Source organism: Bubalus kerabau, chromosome 4, assembly GCF_029407905.1.
Source record: "Bubalus kerabau isolate K-KA32 ecotype Philippines breed swamp buffalo chromosome 4, PCC_UOA_SB_1v2, whole genome shotgun sequence".
In the NCBI taxonomy this organism is placed as follows: Eukaryota; Metazoa; Chordata; class Mammalia; order Artiodactyla; family Bovidae; genus Bubalus; species Bubalus kerabau.
In genome coordinates this window covers 79,940,684-79,965,710 of record NC_073627.1, presented here as the reverse complement: position 1 = coordinate 79,965,710, position 25,027 = coordinate 79,940,684, and the positions used below count along the sequence as shown (strand labels likewise).

The 25,027-nt window shown below is 39.4% G+C and overlaps 1 long non-coding RNA gene across 9 annotated transcripts in view; it reads left to right on the top strand.

Moving 5' to 3' along the window:
* LOC129649878 (uncharacterized) overlaps positions 1–25,027 on the top strand; it is a 278,357-nt gene that overhangs the window by 44,396 nt on the left and 208,934 nt on the right. The window contains exon 4 of one of the 9 annotated variants that reach the window (XR_008713357.1): positions 13,370–13,431. The exons of 5 other annotated variants lie outside the window; for them this stretch is intronic. This is a non-coding gene — a long non-coding RNA (uncharacterized LOC129649878). Of the gene's footprint in view, positions 1–3,194; positions 3,386–3,808; positions 4,174–13,369; positions 13,432–25,027 lie in introns of those variants that run through there. 3 more of the 9 variants (XR_008713354.1, XR_008713349.1, XR_008713356.1) reach the window with 3 other exon arrangements.

The window sequence follows — 25,027 nt, the reverse complement described above, 5'->3', positions numbered from 1 at the left end:
TAAGACATGTTACCAATTCTGAATATGTTTTGTCCAGGAAGGGACACAAGGAGACCATACAGAAGCTCTCAATCAGTGATTGTGTTAGGGCACGTACTAGATTATCCTTCAATAATGGATATCTCTAAGCAGAGGTTAGCCTAAATTCTCTCCTGTGCTATGAAATATTCAGAACCTTCCCAGTGTGCATCTTTGAGAGAGGCGTAACAAGTAAAGATATAGGATGCTGGGAGGATGCACACTCAGCACCTGTTGGATAGATGGAAGTAGTAGTGGGAGGAGGGAGAAAGTGACAAGAGTTTAGTGTCCTGTCCGTCCCCTGCCCCCTGTTAGGATCAGAGAGGGCCAGAAGAAAAGAACTTTCATAAATGGCATCACCTTCCAGGGCTGTCCTTGAAGGTCCATGATTGTGGCCCATTGTCCCTGTCTAGAGCATTAAGGGAGGTTCCCCAACAATGTTAGGTACACCATTCTTCCTTTTGGCTCCAAGATTTCTGTTCTTTTAACTTTGCTCATTCTGTATTTTGCTTTACTTGTTCTGCAAACTCGACTATTACTGTGTTTGATTAAATTTAACCACTGACTGCAGTTCTAAGAGTAGCAGTCAATAGTGGCATTGCTAATGACATAAAGTGGGAGGAGGCAGCTGAGGAGAGGAAGAATGAGAGGTGTTTTCCTATGACCTGGTTTCTTGAGATATGTCACTAGAGATGTGTCTGTTGGACCAGGGCTTCCCTCTTCTCCTTCCTGGATCTCTTCTCTAAAACCAATCTTTTATACTCAGTCATATGGCCTCATCAGTTATTAGCCTACCTCTTCTGCTGTGGGAGGGATATATTTAGCAGGAAAGGCAGTGGAGGTGAAGAGACCCATTGTTTATAAATACCTACCATCTTTGACCTCAGTAGCAGAGAAATGTGAATAAATAATTTCTCAAAACCTAGAATTCCAGAGAAAACACGTGGGTAGCATACAGGAGTGTCATGAAGAGAGACAGTTGATATCCACTCTCATGCCTGTATCATGAGGGGTAGTAGCCAATTTTGTGCACAGACAGTCAGGGCACTGGACAGTCAGCTCAGTCTGCTGATGGAAAGAGGGTATTTATCCTTGATGTCAGTGTCCCAGGCATAGCACACGTAGTGCTCATGCAGAACTTGCCAAAGAACAAAGAATGGATTTTAAGTGTAATAAAGGCTCATTTTTCAAGCCAGAAACATTTATGAATGGGCAGTGGTTCCTCCCAGAATGTTTAGAATTTACTCTTTAGGGAAAGAAATGAAAAGTAATATATACAGAAGGGGGAGAGACTCATAATAGGTACATCACAAGTCTGAGAATGAGCCCAGAGGACCTCCCTGATGGCCTAGTGGTGAGGACTCTGGGCATTCACTGTCATGGCCCAGGTTCAATCCCTAGTCAGGGAAGATCCCCACGAGCTGCAAGTTGCACCAGAAAAAAAAAAAAAAAGTACCAGAGAATGAGCCCAGTGACTATGAAGGAAAATGAGGCAGGGTTTTAGCCTTTTAGGCCAACGACTTATACTTTGGAGATTTAGTAAAGCCAAAAACATCTAGAGAGAGAAAAAACATGTACCAGAGAGAGAAACTGGTAACTCTTTTAGCTTAACTGATGATCTAAGAAGTAATTAAGAGAATAATATATTGGATGATGATGTATGTAAAATCCTAGTCTTTGGGGGTGGAGGATGGAGTCAAAGAATCTATATCTCTCTGGCCAAGCAGTTTGGACAGGGCCTTGGGTTTTCTGGGGATGAGAAGAAATAGTGTTACCAAAATGAGCAAGACCTGGGCCAGGAGCTCCAAGTCAGTTTAAGAGACACACAAGTGTTACATTTCCCAGGGCAGACTCAAATCTGTAGGAATACAGATGTCAGATCCAGAATGAAAGGAAGCAGAGCAGGAGAAATCAGGAAGCACAGTGTGAGATGGATGGAGACGAATAGCTCAGAATAGAGGTCCTTCCTGAGGTCCATAAGGACGAGGTAGGTTTCCATACAAATTTCACAGATTTGGACTCTAGAATGATCAGACTTTCTCAAATCTCTAAAGTATATGAATTGAGGAATTTGAATAATATGGAGACTTTAAGTTTCAATATACATAATATTGATATATGGCTTATAAAACTTCCTTGGTGGCTCAGACAGTAAAGAATCTGCCTGCAGTACAGGAGACCTGGGTTTGATCCTTAGATCAGGAAGATGGCCTGGAGAAGGGAATGGCTACCCATTCCAGTATTCTTGCTTGGAGAATTCCATGGACAGAGGAACTTGGGGGTCTACAGTCCATGGGGTCACAAAGAGTTGGACATGACTGCGTGACTAACACACACATACAGTGTGTTCTGCATAATGGGATATTTTACAGGTCTATTATTTGGCTATGTTTCACATAGCTTTTTATGTGAAGTTACAGGGAGCTAAGAATACTGAGTTTGAATGGATGCTTAAAGTTGAATTTTAAGGTTTGATGGAAGGAAAACAAGTTTGAGAGCTTTTATGAATTTGACAAAAATCAGAGATTTGAGAAATGTTTAATACAGACTGGAGAGACAATTTTAAGAGGACTCTAAACATAGGAAGGATTACTTTTGAAAACTCCTAGTTCAGGGGCTGTCTGAGGCTGGCAATGCCATTGAAGATAGTTTAGAGTCCAAGGGAACATGGGTAAGAACTCTGTGGGATATAAAGAATACAACCCATGAAAAGTTTTTATGGTCCAGTCTGAGTCAAGGGTTAGCACATATGGATGAACTGTGATAGGAAGAAGAATTTTGAAATCCCTGAAGAGGTACCTGTGAAGGAAAATAAAGCTACTAAAAAAGAGATCAGAGCATAAACATGGGATATGCAACAGGGACCGTTTTAAGGGAATCCATTTTCAAATTCTCCACTTTCATCACACAATTTTTATAAAACTCCCTTAGAATTTGCTTGCATTCACACTATCCCTTTTAGTACTTTTAAACTATAAAAAGCACAACCCCCACACACCTCACTTGTCTCAAATCTTGTAATACTGCCTTGCCTGAGGTGTCAAATTCTCTTGGTGACAAGGGGCTAACATGAGCAGCAGCACTGATTTAGGGAAAGTTTCCCTTAATGACTTTTCAAGCCACTCTAAACCATAGAGCTTATGGATTGTGCCTGTTATTATACTTTTTCTTTAAAGGTGAAGCTTGTATCTTACTGGAATATACTGCATTCTTAACGATGGAAGTTGGAAGGCTGTTGGTCCTTGCTCTTTTAAACCAGTAATTCCTAATGGAGAGAAAGGGGATTTTTTTTTCCTGGGAACTTTTGGCACTACCTGGAAACATTTTTTGTTGTCACAAGCATGGGTGTGGATGCTATCAGCATGTAGTAGGTAGAGGTTAGGGATGCTGCGAAATGTGTTACTAAGGCATGGGCCCCACTTCTACCCCCAACCCCCACAAATGTCAGCAGTGCCGAATCTGAGAGTCTTTGTTTCAAATGTAAGTAGAATATGTTTTGTAATACCATTTTTTTTCAAAGTGGGATAAGTAAAGTTCTTTAAAAAAGTAAATTTATTGTTCTGGTAATAATCATGTCTCATTATATGGTATAAAGTATTTAATATATTCTACTTTGTATTTCAAGAGCAAACTTATTTAAACATGATAAAAAACATTTAACAACTTAAAGATCTGAGGAGAATGAAGTTGTCAGTCTCTCTGCAGGGAATCATACTTGTCCTTAGGTAACCTTATGGTTTTCTCTCTCCTCTGCATCAGCAATTTCTTCAAATGTTTTCTTTTAAACAAGGTCTTCACTCAACCTTGGGCTTCCCTGGTGGCTCAAATGGTAAAGCATCTGTCTGCAATGCAGGAGACCCGGGTTTGATCCTTGAGTTGGGAAGATCCCTAGAAAAGGAAATGGCAGCCAACTCCAGTATTCTTGCCTGGAAAATCCCATGGATGGCGGAGCCTGGTAGGCTACTGACAATGGGGTCGCAAAGAGTTGGACACGACTGAGCAACTTCACTTCACTTTACTCAACCTCAGTATTTAAAATTATAACATTCCTGCATCCATATACTCCCAGCCCCCTTCTGTTTTAATGTTTCATATCACTTACCACCATCTAATGGAATGCATATTTTACTTGAGATAAGATAATAAAGTCTCCTCTTACTCCTTAAAATATCAGTTCCATTAGGATGGGGCTGTCCTTCTGATTTGTTAAAGGCTGTATTCTCCACAACTAAAGAATGCTTGGCACAGCATAGGTACTTAACATTTGTGAAATAAATAAAAAATTACACTGTAGTGGGGAGAGAGCTTTGAAAGATTCTAGAAAGCCATTAGAGAGTAGAACACACGATGATAGCAAATGGACATGGGAAGGAAGTGGAGGAAGTTCACGAACTTTCTTCTTCAGGATACCCAGGGAATGTAGCTGAAGTTGGTAACCAGCTGTAGTCATTCAGAGAAATTAGAACTGCCTAGGCCTGAATAGTGAGAAACTAGTAATCCAGCACAGATGAACATGCCTGGTTTAGTTCAGTCACTCAGTCATGTCTGACTCTTTGCAACCCCATGGACTGCAGCACTCCAGGCTTCCCTGTCCATCACCAATGCCAAACATGCCTAACAGAAAGGCAAAACTCTGAAATGAAGAGAAATATTGAAGATAATATGCGGGAGAGCTTTGGTGAGAATTACTGAGCAGATAAAGAATCTGCCTGCAATGCAGGAGACAACAGGAGATGTGGGTTCAATCCCTGAGTCAGGAATATTCCCTGGAGTAGGAAATGGTAACCCACTCCAGTATTCTTGCCTGACAAATTTCATGGACAGAGGAGCCTGGCAGGCTACAGTCCAAACTGTCACAAAAAGTCAGACATGATAGAGTGTGTGCTTAGAGTGACTAAGCACACATTGAGGTTTTTATTTTAGCCAGTAGATCAGCAGCTTGAATTAATACTTAAAAGTAAAATATATACACGTTCCAGCATGTATCATGCACTATCTGGTATATAAAAAGGAAATACCTATCTTTGGTTGACAAGTTTGCGATTAATGGCTCAGAACATATATTAACAAGCTTATTGATAACCAGGCTGCTATAGCAAAAGCCACAGCACTGTGGCAAGTATTCCAGGATTGACTGACAGGGGAAGTTGCAGTACATACTGGGTGATGAGGACAGGCCATTAGTACTGAAGTAAGAGCTTTTTAAAATTGGGAACATTTAGCACTGTGTGAAGGCCCAGTTGGAATAATCTGCACAGTCTATTTTCTAGGGGAAAAAAAAACCTATTTGTGTACAACATCCCACTGTGAAATTTTCACATGACCAAGCTGGTTAAGAGTGACTTCTTTGTGATGGAGCCAGTGATGTGACTGGAGAGACTGCTAAGGTCACTCTTTCTGGGAGATTCTCAATGTTTGATTGATTGTTTGATGGAGCCATTCTTTCAACCAACAGACATTAATTGGTAGCCTGCTCTGTGCCTATCAGTAGTATGTCATGCTTAAGAACCCTGATTTTAAAGTCAGATAAGGCTGGCTCCAAATCACAACTCTTAGGTTTAACAAGTCTGACCTGTTTGTTTTTGAAAAAGAGTTAACACCTGCATCTCAGATTCATCATCTAAGAAAGGGAGCGAATTATAGCTTTCAGGTATCATGTTAGGATGCATAGGGGACAGATTTATGTCAGTTGAGAAAGGTTTCTGGCACACAGGGAGCTTAGAAAATATAATGATACTTTTTGTTGCAACTTCATAAAGACAATAGAAATTCTTGGGTGAGCACCGAGGATTACCCCATGAGTGATGCATAGGTAGGGCTCAAATATTTCCAAGAACTTAATTGCCTCCAGTAAGAATTAAGCCTAAATCTTCAAGCTGAATGTGAAATATTAAGATCTCTGCAAGGTACAGAGAACACATATTCAGTACAAGAGAATAAGTCATGTAGAAGTTACGTCAACATGTAGAAGAAAAGGGGCATGTTTTAGAAGTCTGTGCAATAAAAGGAATCTTCACTGGATAAGCTTTGTAGCCACATTGAGCTGAAGCATTTCCCTTTACAATCACCTGCAAGGAGGAGAGAGGAAGAGATCATTCATTCAAAGTCACTTATTAGCTCATTCCCAGTGACACTTCGAACGATAAAGCAAAAAATGTATTTCTTTTGTGCCAGATAGCCATTCCCATTCTTCTGCTGGTGCTGCTGCTAGGTCACTTCAGTCGTGTCTGACTCTGTGCGACCCCATAGATGGCAGCCCGCCAGGCTCCGCCGTCCCATTCTAGGGCTGTGTATTCTCTATGGTCCTCTACCTGTCTATGTTTCTTACTCTTGGTCTTCCTTTCTTTTTTTCTCTCCTTTACTACTGATTCAGTGGCCTGATTTACAGTCAGATGAATTTTTGAAACATTAAATGAATCAAGGAGAAATATTTGGGAAAAAATGTATAACTTCTAGATGGAATTCAAGGCATTAGAGATTAGATTGTCCCTCACACCAAAAACAAACAAACAAACAAAACATAGTCACAGAGTCCTACAATCTTGCCACGGAATGTCTCTAAGAAAATTAATTGAGGGAAATGGCTTTAACTGGCATTTAGATTTCTAATATAGTTATAAGTAATTCCCTTTAGAGAAATTTTAGAGGAGACCTTACCCATTTCAGCTTGATTTGAATATGGTTGTCTTCCAATCTTCTGTTATGAAGACTTACAGAACTGAGAGAATAGCTTAACTAGGGGCTAATTTTGCTGCACATGTTTAAAGCAACTTCTATGAAAACAACAAAGAAGTAGGCTGAGGTCAATCATAATAAAATCTATTCTTCAACCAGGAATATGTAACAAGTCAGTGGCCTCTAGGGTGGCTTCTCTGGTGGCTCAGATGGTAAAGAATCTGCCTGCCATAGGGGAGACCCGGGTTCAGTCCCTGGGTTGGGAAGATCCCCTGGAGAAAGGGAATGGCTACCTATTCCAGTATTTCTGCCTGGAGAATTCCATGAACAGTGGAGCCTGGCAGCCTACAGTCCATGGGGTCACAAAGACTAGGATATGACTGAGAGACAAACACACTAGGGTGACTTTGAACAGACAAATCGAAAGTCAAGGTCATAAACCTTATGTTTGTGAATATTCTAGTGTGTGCTCAGTCGTGTCCAACTCTTTGAAACCCTATGGACTGTAGCCCACCAGGCTCCTCTGTCCATGAGATTTCCCAAGCAGGAATACTGGAGCAGGTTGCCATTTTCTACTCTAGGGGATCTTACCATTCCAGGGATCGAACCTGAGTCATAACATCTGTCATAAAAGATACTTGATGTCAGAAATTACTTTTGCAAAATTTTTAAATGTTGCAAATAACAATATTAACTCTAAGGCTATGAAGCTATTCTCTTTCCATCTCATTCTCAGATCATATCAGATCAGATCAGTTGCTCAGTCCTGTCCGACTCTTTGCAACCCCAGGAATCACAGCACGCCAGGCCTCCCTGTACATCACCAACTCCCGGAGTTCTCTGAGACTCACGTCCATCGAGTCAGTGATGCCATCCAGGCATCTCATCCTCTTTCGTTCCCACTCCTCTTGCCCCCAATCCTCCCAGTATCAGAGTCTTTTGCAATGAGTCAACTCTTCGCATGAGGTGGCCAAAGTATTGGAGTTTCAGCTTTAGCATCATTCCTTCCAAAGAAATCCCAGGGCTGATCTCCTTCAGAATCGACTGGTTGGATCTCCTTGCAGTCCAAGGGACTCTCAAGAGTCTTCTCCAACACCACAGTTCAAAAGCATCCATTCTTCGGCGCTCAGCCTTCCTCACAGTCCAACTCTCACATCCATACATGACCACTGGAAAAACGATAGCCTTGACTAGACGGACCTTTGTTGGCAAAGTAATGTCTCTGCTTTTGAATATGCTATCTAGGTTGGTCATAACTTTCCTTCCAAGGAGTAAGCGTCTTTTAATTTCATGGCTGCAGTCACCATCTGCAGTGATTTTGGAGCCCAGAAAAATAAAGTCTGACACTGTTTCCACTGCTTCCCCATCTATTTCCCATGAAATGATGGGACTGGACGCCATGATCTTCGTTTTCTGAATGTTGAGCTTTAAGCCAACTTTTCACTCTCCACTTTCACTTTCATCAAGAGGCTTTTTAGTTCCTCTTCCCTTTCTGCCATAAGGGTGGTGTCATCTGCATATCTGAGGTTCTTGATATTTCTCCCAGCAATCTTGATTCCAGCTTGTGCTTTTTCCAGCCCAGCGTTTTTCATGATGTACTCTGCATATAAGTTAAATAAGCAGGGTGACAATATACAGCCTCGATATACTCCTTTTCCTATTTGGAACCAGTCTGTTTTTTCATGTCCAGTTCTAACTGTTGCTTCCCGACCTGCATACAGATTTCTCAAGGGGCAGATCAGGTCGTCTGGTATTCCCATCTCTTTGAGAATTTTCCAGTTTATTGTGATCCACAACAGACAAAGGCTTTGGCATAGTCAATAAAGCAGAGATAGATGCTTTTCTGGAACTCTCTTGCCTTTTCCATGATCCAGTGGATCTTGGCAATTTGATATCTGGTTCCTCTTTCTTTTCTAAAACCAGCTTGAACATCAGGAAGTTCACCGTTCACATATTGCTGAAGCCTGGCTTGGAGAATTTTGAGCATTACTTTACTAGCGTGTGAGATGAGTGCAATTGTGCAGTAGTTTGAGCATTCTTTGGCATTGCCTTTCTTCGGGATTGGAATGAAAATGGACCTTTTCCAGTCCTGTGGCCACTGCTGAGATTTCCAAATTTGCTGGCATATTGAATGCAGCACTTTCACAGCATCATCTTTCAGAATTTGGAATAGCTCAACTGGAATTCCATCACCTCCAACTAGCTTTGTTCGTAGTGATGCTTTCTAAGGCCCACTTGATTTCACATTCCAGGATGTCTGGCTCTAGGTCAGTGATCACACCATCGTGATTATCTGGGTCTTGAAGATCTTTTTTGTACAGTTCTTCTGTGTATTCTTGCCATCTCTTATTAATATCTCCCACTTCTGTTAGGTCCATACCATTTCTGTCCTTTATCAAGCCCATCTTTGCATGAAATGTTCCCTTGGTATCTCTAATTTTCTTGAAGAGATCTCTAGTCTTTCCCATTCTGTTGTTTTCCACTATTTCTTTGCATTGATCGCTGAAGAAGGCTTTCTTATCTCTTCTTGCTATTCTTTGGAACTCTGCATTCAGATGTTTATATCTTTCCTTTTCTCCTTTGCTTTTCACTTCTCTTCTTTTCACAGCTATTTGTAAGGCCTTCCCAGACAGCCATTTTGCTTTTTTGCATTTCTTTTCCCTGGGGATGGTCTTGAACCCTGTCTCCTGTACAGTGTCACAAACCTCATTCCATAGTTCATCAGGCACTCTATCTATCAGATCTAGGCCCTTAAATATATTTCTCACTTCCACTGTATAGTCATAAGGGATTTGATTTAGGTCATTCCTGAATGGTCTAGTGGTTTTCCCCTACTTTCTTCAATTTCAGTCTGAACTTGGCAATAAGGAGTTCATGGTCTGAGCCACAGTCAGCTCCTGGTCTTGTTTTTGCTGACTGTATAGAGCTTCTCCATCTTTGGATGCAAAGAATATAATCAATCTGATTTCGGTGTTGACCATCTGGTGATGTCCATGTGTAGAGTCTTCTCTTGTGTTGTTGGAAGAGGGTGTTTGCTATGACCAGTGCATTTTCTTGGCAAAACTCTATTAGTCTTTGCCCTGCTTCATTCTGTATTCCAAGGCCAAATTTGCCTGTTACTCCAGGTGTTTCTTGACTTCCTACTTTTGCATTCCAGTCCCCTATAATGAAAAGGACATCTTTTTTGGATGTTAGTTCTAAAAGGTCTTGTAGGTCTTCATAGAACCATTCAACTTCAGCTTCTTCAACATTACTGGTTGGGGCATAGACTTGGATTACTGTGATATTGAATGGTTTGCCTTGGAAATGAACAGAGATCATTCTGTCATTTTTGAGATTGCATCCAAGAACTGCATTTTGGACTCTTTTGCTGACCATGATGGCTACTCCATTTCTTCTAAGGGATTCCTGCCCACAGTAGTAGATATAATGGTCATCTGAGTTAAATTCACCCATTCGAGTCCATTTCAGTTTGCTGATTCCTAGAATGTTGACATTCACTCTTGCCATCTCTTGCTTGACCACTTCCAATTTGCCTTGATTCATGGACCTGACATTCCAGGTTCCTATGCAATATTGCTCTTTCCAGCATTGGACCTTGCTTCTATCACCAGTCACATCCACAGCTGGGTATTCTTTTTGCTTTGGCTCTATCCCTTCCTTCTTTCTGGAGTTATTTCTCCACTGATCTCCAGGAGCATATTGGGCACCTACTTACCTGGGGAGTTTCTCTTTCAGTATCCTATCATTTTGCCTTTTCATACTGTTCATGGGGTTCTGAAGGCAAGAATACTGAAGTGGTTTGCCATTCCCTTCTCCAGTGGACAACATTCTGTCAGATCTCTCCACCATGACCTGCCCATCTTGGGTTGACCCACGGGCAATTAGTTTCATTGAGTTAGACAAGGCTGTGGTCCTAGTGTGATTAGATTGACTAGTTTTCTGTGAGTATGGTTTCAGTGTGTCTGCCCTCTGATGCCCTCTTGCAACACCTACCGTCTTACTTGGGTTTCTCTTACCTTGGGTGTTGGGTATCTCTTCACAGCTGCTCCAGCAAAGCGCAGCCATTGCTCCTTACCTTGGACAAGAGGTATCTCCTCACCACCGCCCTTCCTGACCTTCAATGTGGGATAGGTTCTCTAGGCCCTCCTGCGCTGGCGCAGCCAGGGCTCCTTGGATGTGTGGTTGGTCCTCCCGGCCACCGCCCCTGGCCTCGGGCATGGGGTTGGTCCTCCCGGCCACCGCCCCTGGCCTCGGGCGTGGGGGCGTGGGGTAGCTCTACCTGTGTTAATTTCTCTTAATTATTTCTTTTTGCTTATTCTCTGAAAGTTTCTATTTGTGTGTTTGGAGTGCTTTTTAATCCAATTGTCTAGGGCTACTTCCTGGAATTTCTCTACTGGTGAGAGCGAATGTAGCAAAGAGCTAAATAGTCATATTTTTAGACTATCTATGTTTGAATGTATGAATATGGATAAAGATAATATTAGAAATCTACTAACCCTAGGACTGAAATGTCTATAGATAACTTTTTTCCTCCCATTGTTTTTTTTTTTTCCCCCCCCTGTTGATCTTATGTTCTTTTCCTCTTTATTTTAGCTGCCCATGTGTTTTGGTGTATAATGTGGGTTTGTTCAAAAAGGCTAATGCCTTAAATAGGAATGAAGGCAAGTATGAGGTGACTAGGGAGTTCACAGACTGTCATTTCCAATTTATCTGAGGGCTTACCAGTAATTGAATAATAGTTTCTCTTCAACATAAGACTCTGAGGAACACTGAGGATCAGGAAATCTTCAAACTTAAACCTTGATTTTATCAATACAAGGATGTATTTAACAATGTAGTTTACCTATGAGAAGGACTATTGGTACCTTGGAGAAGAGAGTAGTATTAAGTAGAGGTATCACTGCCAATGCATGCCAATACTGAATATGATGAGATTTCAGACATGCCAGAAACAAGGGCAAGCAGCATGGGAAATGATTTAAAAGGACTCTTTAGATTTGAAAATAGTAAACATCCCAGTTGGAATTATTTTAAAAATTTTCTCTGTAAAAAAAAAAAAAAATCCAAGGAGTGGTATTAGATGATTCAATTAAATGTTCAGACCTGGACCATTGGCAAGGCAGGAGTAAAAGCCTTGGATATGTAAAAGCCCACAGAGTGTCCATAGTATTTAGTGTTTGTTCAGTAGACTGACAAGAGTTTCATAAACTGAGAATTATCAAGCTTTAACTTGAGACTGTATATTTCTCTTCTATTTTTTTCCTATGTCATTCTTTGCTTTTTCAATACTGCCATGAATAATTCAGATGCGTTTTACTGTTAGGATATATAAGCTGAATCTGAGTGTGGATGCCACTGGTTAAGATTTGACCAGAAAAAGCTTTCATGGAATAAGGGTGAGAGCAGAACGTTGGTGTCTGTGGGTAGTTAGGAAGGTCAGTCACTGCCTTAGTGACTAGATTGCCATCTTCAATGGACCGCGGGTTGCATGAGTACCCTTACCGCCCAAATACTTCCACGCTAGGATTTTTTATAAGATCAGTTTGCCTTTTTCAGGCTGGTATCTTTGTCCTGTGCACAGAACACTTTGACCATAGAAAAGAAGCAATTCTCTGAAAAACTACATTCCAGAAAGAATATACAAAAAAAAAAAAAAATCAAAATTGAATTACAAGAGTATCTGATAAATTTTAGAATTTCTAAGTACACCTGAATTGAAATTGAGGGCCTTATTAACTCAAAGAAACCCAGGGAAATGGAGATATGCCTGAGACCAATAAGAATATGTAAAATAATGTTTTACATTAATGATTATAAAATTATGAGAACTTTTTTTCAGAGCTTGAAACATTGTCATTAAATCTGTTTATAGTTCAGTCGCTCAGTTGTGTCCAACTATTTGCAACCCCATGGACTGCAGCACACCAGGCTTCCCTATCCATCACCACCTCCTGGAGTTTACTCAGTCATGTCCATTGAGTCAGTGATGCCATCCCACCATGTCATTCTCTGTCGTCCCGTTCTCCTCCTGCCTTCAATCTTTCCTATCATCAAGGTCTTTTCAAATGAGTCAGTTCTTCACATCAGGTGGCCAAATTATTGGAGCTTCAGCTTCAGCATCAGTCCTGCCAATGAATGTTCTGGACTAATTTCCTTTAGAATGGACTGATTGGGTATCCTTGCAGTCCAAGGGACTCTCAAGAGTCTTCTCCAGCACCACAGTTCAAAAACATCACTTTTTTGGTGCTCAGCTTTATAGTCCAACTTTTTTTATAGTCCAGCTCTCACATCCATACATGACTACTGGAAAAACCTTATCTTGGACTAGACGGACCTTTGTTGGCAAAGTAATGTCTCTACTTTTTAATATGCTGTCTAGGTTGGTCGTAACTTTTCTTCCAGGGAGCAAGCATCTTTTAATTTCATGGCTGCAGTTACCACCTGCAGTGATTTTGGAGCCCCTGCAAAATAACGTCTGTCACTGTTTCCCCATCTATTTGCCATGAAGTGATGGGACCAGATGGCATGATCTTAATTTTCTGAATGTTGAGCTTTAAGCCAACGTTTTCACTCTCCTCTTTCACTTTCATCAAGAGGCTCTTTAGTTCTTCTTCACTTTCTGCCATAAGGGTAGTGTCATCTGCATATTTGAGGTTATTACTATTTCTCCCAGCTCTTGATTCCAGCTTGTGCTTCATCCAGCCCAGCGTTTCTCATGATGTGCTCTGCTGTATTAATTCTATGGTAGGTATTTTTTAGCATCAGAAAGCCTTGGTGGTGAAATCAATGAGGAAGCTAAAATTGATGGATCGACTATGGGAGAGTGAGAAATGCTTAAAGTAAATTTTGAATGGATGTGGGTAGAGAACTTATGCTTTAGGTTAGGTTGTTAAGGGACTCACAATACTCTCATTTTCTCGGTAAAAGTATGAAAAAAATAATGGGAAAAATAGAAGATTTTTCTTTGGGGCTAGTTAAGAACAGTGACTCCAAGGAAGCATTGATAAACTGAATTCTGTAGAGAAGCAAAACCCTTCATAGGACAGCAGAGAGTTGCAGTGCTGTCTTTAGAAATGAGCAGAGGGAAGAATGGGCTTGCCACAGAAGGAGAGTATTAAGAGGGACTAGAGAGTGTTAACTGAGTATGAATGATTTATGATTTTGAAGGATGGTATAAAGCTCCTGAAAAACTCCAAATGCAAAAGTAAATCATAAGGTTTACTTTTTAAATAATTCTAAGGTCTTCTTCACTTCTGACTTTTGTACAGGGAGCAGCAGTGGAGAAGAGACTAGAACATGGAAATCAATAATCTATTGTTGAGATTTCTCATAGTACTTGGGGTCTGGGGCTGTGCCTGTATTAAATCTAAGCATAATCTAAAATTTTATGAAATGTCAACCCCATTCCCTCCCAGTTCAAATAATGACAAGATAACAAAATGCACAGTCACAAGAAATTCTGACTTGGGCTAATCATGGCTGAATTCAGACTAAATGAAGCTGGCCCAAATGTCACACAACTTGATGGAAGGAAGAACTTCAATGGCACATGAGTTTTCCTGTAATAAAGAATATAGCAAAATATTATTATTTTTCTGTCTCTGGAAATTTACAAAAATTTCTAAAATAATCTTAAAAATGTAGATAATTAAAAAACTGTGACCCCCCTCAAATTAACAGAAAATGTAACTAAGCTACCCAGATTTAATATGTTATTGAATCTAACATTCAAGCATCTTCAGAACAAGCATTTTAACTATGTTAAACATTTCAGGGAAATATTTAAGTAAAAATTAGTAATGTAGAGAAATTAAAACAAAAATAGAATTAAGTATAGATTCTATAATATACTGAAATCTGTTAGACATACATTGGCTGGGCCTAATAATTTGGAGACTGAAGAAAAAGAATCTTTGAACTTGAGGGTTCAGTTCAGTTCAGTTCAGTCGCTCAGTCGTGTCCGACTCCTTGCGACCCCATGAACCGCAGCACTCCAGGCTTCCCTGTCCATCACCAACTCCGAGTCTACCCAAACCCATGTCCATTGAGTCAGTGATGCCATCCAACCATCTCATCCTCTCATCCTCTGTTGTCCCTTTCTCCTCCTGAGCTAAATCTTTCCCAGCATCAGGGTCTTTTCAAATGAATCAGCACTTCGCATCAGGTGGCCAAAGTATTGGAGTTTCAGCTTCAACATCCGTCCTACCAATGAACACCCAGGACTTATCTCCTTTAGGATGGACTGGTTGGATCTCCTTGCAGTCCAAGGGACTCTCAAGAGTCTTCTCCAACACCACAGTTCAAAAGCATCAACTCCTCGGTGCTCAGCTTTCTTTATAGTCCAACTCTCACATCCATGCATGAGATAAAGAGAAGTTACCAAAACTGCAGTAAAGAGAGAAATATTTGAAAAATATTCAGTATAGTATCAATGTCTTGTGTGATAATATGCAGTCTAGCGTACATGCAACTGGAGTCTCAGAAATAGAGATGTGAGAGAAAATAAAGCAGAATTTTAAAAAGTATTTTCTTCCTCAGTTTTGAGAAAAATCATGAGCCCACTGATTCAAGAACTTGACATACATTAATCAGGTTAAATACCCATTAGGAACAAATTGTTGAGAACCAAGAGTAAAGAGAAAATATTAAACCAAAAAACAACAGCAAAGTAAAAGATGCATTATATACAGGTGAACAAGAATAAGAAATATGAAGAATTTATCATCAGAAGCAAGGCAAAACATGAAACAATGGAAGGACATCTTAAAATGATGAAAGAACAAAAATAGTCAACTTAAAACTCTTTATGGAGTGAAAATGTATTTCAAAAGTGAAAGCAAAACAGATTACTTTAAATAATGAAATCTAAGAATTTGTATCTGGCAAACTTGGAGTATATGAAATGCTAAAAGAATTTCTTTAGGCTAAAGAAAAAGTTAACAGAAACTAGGATCTAATAGTAGGAATGGGAAGAGTGGGTAGGTTGTAAAATTTTTATAAATATAAAGACTTATTTTTAAGAATTCTTTTTAAGGAAAATTATATGTTAAAAGCTAAAGTAACATATTGTCAAGTTTATAAAACATGTAGAAGAATATGACAGTGGCATAAAGGACAGCATAGAGATCACTAGAAATATATGGTTGTAAGGTTTTATTATGGTATAATATCAGTTCTGAATAGATTGTCATAAGTTTGAAAGGAATCTTTTAATTTTTATGGCGACCATGAATATTTACAGACACAACTCAAAAGGCAATAAAGGAGACAAAATAAATTATTTTTATTTTAAAACTCAGAGCAAAAAAGACAGGTAAGTAGAGGAAGAGGAACAAAGCACAACTAATTTAAAAAGAAATCAATTAGGAAGATGGCTGACTTAGATCTAACATTACTAATACTTTCATTCAACAAAAATGATCTAATCAATTTTTAAATTAAAAAGAAGAGATTGTCAGACTAGATACAAAGCAAGATACTACTATGAAGTGTATAAACCATGATAATAATACTCATGATAACTTTGCTATATTAATATCAGACACAGCAGATTTCAAGTAACATTCCAGTATTAGAGAAAAAGACATTCAATAATGATAAGAAGGTCATTTCATTAAGACAACAGAATCCTGCTAATAAGAACCTGTGGCCTAGGGAACTCTACTTAGTACTCTATAATGGCTATATGGAGAAAAAAATATATGAAAAAGTGGAGATATATATATATAACTGATTCACTTTGCTGTATACCTGAGACTTGCACATTGCAAATCAGCTATACTCTAATAAAAATTTAAAAGGAAAAAAGAAGACATAGAAGTCCTAAATATACACCTTATAACAGAAATTCTAAGTACATAACATTTAACAGGTACAAAAGAAGAAATATGTACAACTGAAGTAATATTTGGAGGTTTTACCATTCCTTCCCAATAATTGAAAGAATAGACAAAAATAGTGATAAGAATATGAGAGGTTTGAATAACACTTTCAGTCAACAGGATCTATTAGACATTTGGGGACTTTAAACCCAATTAAGTCAGAATACACAATTCTTCTGAAAGGCATCTTGTATGTTCCTTAAGGTAGATGATATGCTGGGCCATAAAATGTCTCAAAATGGCAAAGGACTGAGATCACAGGGTACATTTTCTGATGATGGTGAAATTATTTTAAAAATTAATAACATTCAGACATTCTGAAAGTTCACCAAAAGTTTGGAAAGGAGATAACATATTTGAAATAACAACTATGTTGATGAAATGACAGGGGAATTTAGAAAGTATTTCAAATGAATGATACATTGCAAAACCATGACATTTGTGGGATGCTGCTAAGGATTCCTTATAGAGAAATGCATGACTTAAAATCTGTGCATTAGAAAAGAAGACAGATTTCACAATCAGTGATGTGTTTCCATCAAAACTATCTAAATATTAAAGAACAAATTTAAAATGTGGAGTGAGGTTGTCACATTAGTAGACAGTTGAGGGAGGTGCCTCCAGTCTTAATTAAAAGTGCACAAGCTGAGTAGAGAAGACTTGAGTTGACACTCATCCAGCGTGATACCTCTCTTTCTCATCCCTACCCTATCAACTCTTCACACATAGACACATACATTTTTTCTCTCTGGAAAAGCCTGATGGGTAAGATAGCTAGAAAACCTTCAACCTGGGTGTGCTTTTACATCATGGCATACAGAAAACCTGCCTTATTCAAGCATTTAATCAGTTGCAGTGACTCTGCTATGTGAGACCCACACACATTAAATATGGTAACCTGGCATAAAATGCAGGAAAAGAGGTAGTGCCTTCTCAACAGGGTGCAAAATTTTTATGAATCATGTATAAATGGGTTAGATTTCAGTAGCAATAATCTGTGGAGTCTACTCTTCAAAGCCAGAGATCTGAGGAGGGACAACAGGAACAATTGTTCTTGAGAGCTACAATACTAACATATTTACTATTCTCTAGGTTAATCTCTTTATTATTTTCTAAGTATGTTGATTTTGAAATTAGTGAGTTTCCATGTTGTAGTTTCCTACTTAGACTTTCCATTGTCTAGGAGCCATGAGTTAGGATTGAGGAAATACTCCATGTGGTAGGATTATGGGAAGGAAGCTGGTCTGTGGGGGAGTTAACTGAGCGGTGCTTCGTGTTCAGGAACTTCTCCAGGGTGTACAGGTAGCTCCTCCACTATCCTCTTGAGATGTTTACGTCAATCTCATTGTTTCCTACACTTGACCGTTATACTCGTCTTTCAGTCTTAAGCTCTTCATTGTGAATAGGATGTCTTAACATTAAGAGGTATTTTATTAAGAAGCCTTCTTCTAGAGGGGGGGGGGAAACAAACATATTTGTTCAACTTTTGGAGAGACAAATTTCTGAGCTTTCAAACTTCAGAATTTCTAAGCAAATATTCATAACAATTTTGAACTCTATACATTTGAGGGACATCATGGAAAGAAGACAAGTGCCTGTTAAGCATGGAAACCAGGAAACCTATCCACAGTTCATTGTACAGATACCCAGATCATTTGTTGGAAAGCGGAATGCAGCCTGGCCCTGTTCTAGAGCCATCTGACTTGGACTCGGCAGATGGCATTTACTTATAAGCCAGAGAAAGGGGAGCACAGAAAGGAATCTATGTGTGACTGTTTTTCCCTTTCTACTTCATTGTTGTTTATTTTATTTATTTTATTTTTTTTGCTGTCTTTTAAAAAAATTTTTTTTAACTTTACAATATTGTATTGGTTTTGCCATATATCAACATGAATCTGCCACAGGTATACACGTGGCGGATTCTGAACCCCATCCTGAACCCTCCTCCGTTCTCCCTCCCTATACCATCCCTCTGAGTCGTCCAGGTGCACCAGCCCCAAGCATCCAGTATCGTGCATCGAACCTGGACTGGCGACTCGTTTCATATATGATATTATACATGTTTCAGTGTCATTCTTCCAAATCATCCCACCCTCTCCCTCTCCCACAGAGTCCAAAAGACTGTTCTATACATGTGTCTCTTTTGCTGTCTCGTATACAGGGTTATTGTTACCATCTTTCTAAATTCCATATATATGTGTTAGTATACAGGACTGGAAAAGGTCAGTTTTCATTCCAATCCCAAAGAAAGGCAATGCCAAAAAATGCTCAAACTACCGCACAATTGCACTCATCTCACATGCTAGTAAAGTAATGCTCAAAATTCTCCAAGATAGGCTTCAGCAATATGTGAACCATGAACTTCGAGATGTTCAAGCTGGTTTTAGAAAAGGCAGAGGAACCAGAGATCAAATTGCCAACATCCACTAGATCATGGAAAAAGCAAGAGAGTTCCAGAAAAACATCTATTTCTGCTTTATTGACTATACCAAAGCCTTTGACTGTGTGGATCACAAAAAACTGTGGAAAATTCTGAAAGAGATGGGAATACCAGACCACCTGATCAGCCTCTTGAGAAATTTGTATGCAGGTCAGGAAGCAACAGTTAGAAGTGGACATGGAACAACAGACTGGTTCCAAATAGGAAAAGGAGTTTGTCAAGGCTGTATATTGTCACCCTGTTTATTTAACTTATATAACTTATTTAACTTATACATCATGAGAAACGCTGGACTGGAAGAAACACAAAGTGGAATCAAGATTGCCGGGAGAAATATCAATAACTTCAGATATGCAGATGACACCACCCTTATGGCAGAAAGTGAAGAGGAACTCAAAAGCCTCTTGATGAAAGTGAAAGTGGAGAGTGAAAAAGTTGGCTTAAAGCTCAACATTCAGAAAACGAAGATCATGGCATCCGGTCCCATCACTTCATGGGAAATAGATGGGGAAACAGTGGAAACAGTGTCAGACTTTATTTTTCTGAGCTCCAAAATCACTACAGATGGTGACTGCAGCCGTGAAATTAAAAGACGCTTACTCCTTGGAAGGAAAGTTATGACCAACCTAGATAGCATGTTCAAAAGCAGAGACATTACTTTGCCAACAAAGGTCCGTCTAGTCAAGGCTATGGTTTTTCCTGTGATCATGTATGGATGTGAGAGTTGGACTGTGAAGAAGGCTGAGCACTGAAGAATTGATGCTTTTGAACTGTGGTGTTGGAGAAGACTCTTGAGAGTCCCTTGGACTGCAAGGAGATCCAACCAGTCGATTCTGAAGGAGATCAGCCCTGGGATTTCTTTAGAAGGAATGATGCTAAAGCTGAAACTCCAGTACTTTTGCCACCTCATGCGAAGAGTTGACTCATTGGAAAAGACTCTGATGCTGGGAGGGATTGGGGGCAGGAGGAGAAGGGGACGACAGAGGATGAGATGGCTGGATGGCATCACTGACTTGATGGACATGAGTCTCAGTGAACTCCGGGAGTTGGTGATGGAGAGGGAGGCATGGTGTGCTGCGATTCATGGGATAGCAAAGAGTCGGACACGACTGAGCGACTGATCTGATCTAATCTGATACTGTATTTGTGTTTTTCTTTCTGGCTTACTTCACTCTGTATAATAGGCTCCAGTTTCATCCACCTCATTAGAACTGATTCAAATGTATTCTTTTTAATGGCTGAGTAATACTCCATTGTGTATATGTACCACAGCTTTCTTATCCATTCATCTGTTGATGGACATCTGGGCTGCTTCCATGTCTTGGCTATTATAAACAGTGCTGTGATGAACATTGGGGTACATGTGTCTCTTTCAATTCTGTTTTCCTCAGTGTGTATGCCCAGCAGTGGGATTGCTGGATCATAAGGCAGTTCTATTTCCAGTTTTTTAAGGAATCTCCACACTGTTCTCCATAGTGGCTGTACTAGTTTGCATTCCCACCAACAGTGTAAGAGGGTTCCCTTTTCTCCACACCCTCTCCAGCATTTATTACTTGTAGACTTTTGGATTGCAGCCATTCTGACTGGTGTGAAATGGTACCTCATAGTGGTTTTGATTTGCATTTCTCTGATAATGAGTGATTTTGAGCATCTTTTCATGTGTTTATTAGCCATCTGTATGTCTTCTTTGGATAAACCTCTATTTAGTTCTTTGGCCCATTTTTTGATTGGGTCATTTATTTTTCTGGAATTGAGCTGTAGGAGTTGCTTGTATATTTTTGAGATTAGTTGTCAGTTGCTTCATTTGGTATTATTTTCTCCCATTCTGAAGGCTGTCTTTTCACCTTGCTTATAGTTTACTTTGTGGTGCAGAAGCTTTTAAGTTTAATTAGGTCCCATTTGTTTATTTTTGCTTTTATTTCCAATATTCTGGGAGGTGGGTCATAGAGGATCCTGCTGTGATGTATGTCAGAGAGTGTTTTGCCTATGTTCTCCTCTAGGAGTTTTATAGTTTCTGGTCTTACGTTGAGATCTTTAATCCATTTTGAGTTTATTTTTGTGTATGGTGTTAGAAAGTGTTCTAGTTTCATTCTTTTACAAGTGGTTGACCAGTTTTCCCAGCACCACTTGTTAAAGAGATTGTCTTTAATCCATTGTATATTCTTGCCTCCTTTGTCAAAGATAAGTTGTCCATATGTGCATGGATTTATCTCTGGGCTTTCTATTTTGTTCCATTGATCTATATTTCTGTCTTTGTGGCAGTACCATACTGTCTTGATGACTGTGGCTTTGTAGTAAAGCCTGAAGTCAGGCAGGTTGATTCCTCCAGTTCCATTCTTCTTTCTCAAGATTGCTTTGGCTATTCAAAGTTTTTTGTATTTCCATACAAATTGTGAAATTATTTGTTTTAGCTCTGTGAAGAATACTGTTGGTAGCTTGATAGGTATTGCATTGATTCTATAAATCACAAAGTTGTGTCTGGCTCTTTGGAGCCCTGTGGATTGTAGCCTGCCAGGCTCCTCTGTCCATGGGATTCTCCAGGCAAGAATACTGGAGTGGGTTGCTATTTCCTTCTCCAGGGGATCTTCCAAACCCAGAGATCAAACCCATGTCTCCTGCATTGGCAGGCAGGTTCTTTGCCACTGAGCCACCATGGAAGTTGTGACTTCCTGGTGACTCTTAGTGACTTCATAATGTCATGTTATTTTGAATGATGAGCATAAGCTTTTCCATGGTACTATAAAATATTAACAGACTTCCAGTAATGGATTTTCATAATAGATATCCTTTAAGAGCAAACTTACCTAGTAAGGAATGGCAAGATGTTATAGAAAGATCTGAGATGTGTGGAAGCATTATAGAGGAGGGGGCAGGAGTTGTCCATAGGAATACATTTTCTGGTAGTAAACAGAAGGTGATCATCTCTGATGCAACTGAGCTGTGTTTCACACCCCTACATGTTTTCTCCTGCAGGAAAATGGAAGCATACATTTCAGAAATTAGATAACATTTTTTTTTTTTCTGTTTAGAACAAGGGCTATTCTCAGTATTTACATCTGTTGGGCATTCTTTCTATTTTCTTCTTTTACAATTCATGTATTTGTGATGACTTTCCTTGTTCATTTAATAGTAGTTATGAGTACCAGGGTAGTAACTCAATTATCCCAAGATCGCTATTGAGTTATAATTTTGGATTAAGGGACTAACATTTCTATTTTACATAAAACCATGAGTATCACTATTGAATCTATAGCTATAAAATCTCCTTCTTTTTCATTTTGAGTTATGAATATTGATATCTTTTTGCTTGTGAAAATTTCAGTCCACTGATGTTAATGTCTGAGTTGAAATTGTATGGGGTGCTTATAGGTTCAACTAGAAGAAAGTTCCATGAAGTGGGAAGGATGACAGATACTCAGTGATTGATGAGTAGTGAGAATGATGCTCCTTTCACAGTACTGGAAAGTCTTTTGCCCCATTTCCTCCTCAAGATTTCTGACTGTCCTATAATATTTAATAAACAAGTTAGGAATCCAGGTCTGATAGAGTAAAAGTGGATTTCTAGGTTCTTGATTTTTAGTAGTTATAAATAATCATACAAAAGGGGAACAAATATTCATTTGAGGGAGACCAAAAATATGGAGAACATATTTGAGACCATGTGGAATATAAAGTAAATAAGTAATCCTTGGAAACATAGTTGATCTTGATAAGCAATGAGGTGTAGCTAGGCCTACTGTTTCATCTGTGGTGTGAGAGTTGGTCTCTTAAAACAAAGATTCCAGACAGCACAGACACAGCAATCTTTCAGAAAATGTTTCTATTGAGAAATAGGACTTAACTCAAAAAACATCTTCTCGACAAAGAAAATAATCCCAAAGCAGTAAGTGGGGTACCCAAAATAACTCAGCATACAAAGTTACTGCTTAAGGCACTGGAACTGAAGTTTTAACCTATATCTTATGATTGTCATAAGACAAACAGGTTTAAATTTAAAACTATTCTGTCGTTAAATTTTAATGAAATGAAAGGCAAAAAAGGTGAACATGAGGTGATGAACTAATAATCTCTCAAATCTCATTCAAAAAGCACTGAAAGCAATATGTTCATATAGGCAAATATATGTTTTCTGCATCCATTTACTGGGTTAAACTAGCAGGGTAGCATACTGAGAAAAGATAGCATTAAAGAGAATTCCAATCAACTGCAAGTCAGTTCAATTCAGTCATGTCTACTTATTGGGAAACCATGAGCTTCAGCATGCCAGGCTTCCCTGTCCATCACCAACTCCCAGAGTTAACTCAAACTCATGTCCCTTAAGTCGGTGATGCCATTCAACCATCTCATCCTCTGTCATCCCCTTCTCCTTCTGCCTTCAATCTTTCCCAGCATCAAGGTCTTTTCAAATGAGTCAGTTCTTTGCATCAGGTGGCCAAATTATTAGAGCTTCAGCATCAGTCCTTCCAATGAATATTCATGACTGATTTCCTTTAGGATGGACTGGTTGGATCTCCTTGCAGTCCAAGTGACTCTCAAGAGCCTTCTCCAACACCACAGTTCAAAAGCATCACTTCTTCAGCACTCAGCTTTCTTTATAGTCCAACTCTTACATTCATACATGACTACTGGAAAAATCTTAGCTTTGACTAGCTGAACCTTTGTTGGCAAAGTAATGCCTCTGCTTTTTAATATGCTGTCTAGGTTGGTCATAACTTTTCTTTCAAGGAGCAAGCATCTTTTAATTTCATGACTGCAGTCACCACCTGCAGTGATTTTGGAGCCCCCCCCCCAATAATGTCTGTCACTGTTTCCCCATCTATTTCCCATGAAGTGATGGGACCAGATGCCATGATCTTAGTTTTCTGAATGTTGAGCTTTAAGCTAACTTTTTACTCTCCCCATTCACTTTCATCAAGAGGCTCTTTAGTTCTTTTTTGCTTTCTGCCATAAGGTTAGTGTCATCTGCATATCTGAGGTTACTGCTATTTCTCCTGGCAATCTTGATTCCAGCTTGTGCTTCATCCAGCCCAGCATTTCTCATGATGTACACTGCATATAAGTTAAATAAGCAGGGTGACAATATACAGCCTTGACGTACTCCTTCCCCTAACTGGAACCAGTCTGTTCTTCCTTGCCCAGTTCTAACTGTCACTACCTGACCTGCATACAGATTTCTCAAGAGGCAGCTCAGATGGTCTGAATTTCTCATCTCTTTCAGAATTTTCCATGGTTTGTGGTGATCCACACAGTCAAAAGACTTTGGAATATTCAATAAAACAGAAATAAATTTTTTACTGGAACTCTCTTGCTTTTTCAATGAGGCAACGGAAGTTGGCAACTTGATCTCTGGTTCCTCTGCCTTTTCTAAATCCAGCTTGAACATCTGGAAGTTCACGGTTCATGTAATGTTGAAGCCTGACTTGGAGAATTATGGGCATAACATTACTAGTGTGTGAAATGAGTACAATTGTGTGGGAGTTAAAGTACTCTTTGGCATTGCCTTTTTTGGGATTGGAATGAAAACTGACATTTTCCAGTCCTGTGGCCACTGCTGAGTTTTTCACATTTGCTGGCATATTGAGTGCAGCACTTTCACAGCATCATCTTTTAGGATTTGAAATAGCTTCACTGGATTTCCATCACCTCCACTAGCTTTGTTCGTAATGATGCTTCCCAAGGCCCACTTGACTTCACATTCCAGGATGTCTGACTCTAGGTAAGTGATCATACCATCATGATTATCTGGGTTGTGAAGATCTTTTTTGTATAGTTCTTCTGTGTATTCTTGCTGCCTCTTCTTAATATCTTCTGCTTCTCTTAGGTCTATAGTATTTCTGTCCTTTATTGAGCCGATCTTTGCATGAAATATTCCCTTGGTATGTCTAATTTTCTTGAAGAGATCTCTAGTCTTTCCCATTCTATTGTTTTCCTCTATTTGTTTGTATTGATCACTGAAGAAGGCTTTCTTATCTCTCCTTGCTATTCTTTGGAATTCTGCGTTCAAATGGGT